This window comes from Phalaenopsis equestris, unplaced genomic scaffold, assembly GCF_001263595.1.
Source record: "Phalaenopsis equestris unplaced genomic scaffold, ASM126359v1 Scaffold000263, whole genome shotgun sequence".
NCBI lineage: Eukaryota > Viridiplantae > Streptophyta > Magnoliopsida > Asparagales > Orchidaceae > Phalaenopsis > Phalaenopsis equestris.
In genome coordinates, this window is record NW_018164705.1 from 516,143 (window position 1) to 519,148 (window position 3,006).

The window sequence follows — 3,006 nt, forward strand, 5'->3', positions numbered from 1 at the left end:
CCGACAGCTTCTTACGGGCAAACCCCACACCAAAAATAGTGTCGACAGTAGGTCAAGATAAGGTTAGATGTATGCTAAAATTTTCTCATAATTTTTATCAAGTTCAGAAATCCTTAAATGACTTTGCACATCTCAAAATGCTTCAAACGCTTATCATGAGTTTATAAAGCATAATAAAACATTTTTCATGAGTTTCAACCTTCTAAAGGATATTTTTATATCTCTACAATTTTTTAAATTTAAGAAAAATCATAAATAATAATTTGCATTCAACAAATTAGAGAAAATATTTTTCACTAATGCATTTTAAAGTTAAAAAGGTTTAGACTTATTTATTAAATGTTTTTTAAACTAAATTTTGAATGCTTATGTAACGAATTTTTGAATAGAGTGAACTAGATAGCCTGTAAGGACAAATAAACAAATAAATAAATAAAACATTTTTAAGCAATTCATTTTTCTTCGCAAACTTCTTACTGATATGTATGGTATATTTCATTAATACATTCCATTTGTTGTGGGTTAATCTGTTGAACTCAATTACTGAACATTCACAAACTCGATCTTAGCACGTAAAATTTTTTTATCTTTTAGTCAACTCTTTGTTTCAGTCATTAAGATTTCAAAATTATCATGTAAGTTAAATATTATCCTTTATAGCCAAGTCTGTATTATAGATGCATACACATTAATTATAGTTGAATCTCTTATGAATCTTCTTGAAAATTTCTAGCACATAAATTGAATTTGAATTTTCATGCAGTAGCTTAATCTATTTTAACTAACAAATAAATACACACACTATATTTAATAAATCTAAGTCACAATGCTCTAGCTTAATTGATTTAATAATTCTCATTAAACCACTAGGTTGTCCTGCACTTTTTCTTGGCTTATATATCATGTGCCATACTTACTTGTAGATCTATGTTCAACCCTAGCTTATTGAGAATGTGGGCCTCATAAGATGCACACAATGTTGCAATACAAGACTAACTATAATAAATCAATGTACTCTATAAGTCTGCGTAGATGAATGTAAAGCAAATTAAGATTATATATCTAAGTGATTTTCCTTACATGCAATTTAATTTTAAATAAGAATTATTTTAATTATGAGGTTTGAAGTTTTTGTAAGGAACATGCTTCTAAGCATGATTACCTTATGGTGATAAACATGTGTGATTGAACGAAAATGGCGATCATAGCAAGAAGATATACTTGAATGAAAAAAAAGGCATATTCTCTACAAAATACATGAGATTGAATTAAGATCGTTATCACAACTAGATGAACATGATCAAACTGAAGATGTGATCGCAGTTAGATGTGCACGATTGAATAAAGATCATGATCATGATAATGTGCATGTTATAAAGTTTAAATAAAAACCATGGCAAAATAATGGAATCAAACAAAGATCATAAACATGTCAAGATGCCCAATATCAAGAGAAGATCCTGGTTACAATGACTTGTGTTTCAATTAAGATTCGACACTTGTAATTAGTAAATGATTGACACAACAATATTGGGTAACTATTCAATTTATTATGCATCAAAACTAATGAAAACAAAATGGAATAACTCATATATGTATCAAACCTTATGTGATGGCTAAGGTTAATAATGAATGTGGAGGGGAGTTTATGCCAAGGACGTGGACCTAATCTATAGGTTCAAACACAAATCATTGGATGCATGTATGTGGCACCACGATAATAGATTTGGAAGGCTCTAAGTCATCTAAAGTGTGTGTGTAAAACTCGAGCTTGAGATAGGAAAAGCTATATCAATAATGAATTTTAGGCCTTACACTCAACTTATGAGTCATCACATCCCACTCGCTTCCAAATTATGATGATACACTTACATAGCTATAACAAAGCATAATACAAAATAACACATCATAGGCAATTTGTGCATTAATTGTTAGTCTTCTTGATATCTCGAATATCATATTTTTCTGGTGACACATATATCGCATTATACATTTGGTAAACATCACTTCATAAGCCATTATAAGCTATCAACACCCTAAGCTAAATTTAAGCGACTTTAAAATTCATTGATTATAACTCAATTTATGATCGAATGATCAATGAGAATCATCTTTTAGTTGTTCCTTGTGTGCACTAATGACCTCATTTACAGAGAATTGAGCTTTGATAAGATGTACAAAATCAGCCTAAGAGCGAACTATCTCCCGCATTAGTAATGATTAAAAAGGTTCTAGGTGGAGCCCTCCAAGGAAGACTCTTCTCAGTAACTCTGGTTCCACTCCGGAATTTGACAGGCTTCGGTGGAGAATTTGCATAAGTATTGCTTGAGGAATTCCCCCTCATTCTAAGGAATTTCAATAAATGACATAAAATCATTGATAATCCTTCTAAATGCTACGAACTGTTCTACAAATAGTATGATAAGCTCATTGAAGGTGTTGATGGTGCCCTCCAATAGGAGTAGAACAATGTGAGAACTTGACCATTGAGAGTCGTAGGGAACACTTGACAGAGAAGCACATCAGAGACATGGTGAATGTGCATGATGGTTCAATAATGGTCGACGTGCTCATATGGGTTAGTTACCCCTTTTTGGGCATCGCTGTTTGTGATTTTGATGCATGATAAAATAGGGTGTTGAAAAATCGCATAGCCAAAGGAGAGAATTCTAGGAAATTACAGTGAGTGGGGAAGCGATCCCTTTTATCTAGAGGGAACTTTTCCCAAACTAGGCATCGTAGCTCATCACGGATGATATCAGCAGAAGTGACAGTAAGGCGGGGCAGTGTCAGGTGAGCTGCAAGAGACTGATGAGTGGTGCTTGTAATATCAAGAAAAGTGGCATCTCGTCTAAACACTAGAATGGTTTCATTACTGAGGGAGAGCCTGGAGACAATGGTTTGACCTTAACGATGTTTGAATTGAGCGATATTGAGCTCATTGGATTTGTTATGTTGAGACACTCGATTCGACTATGAACTCGTCGGATTCAACATTGGTTTGAC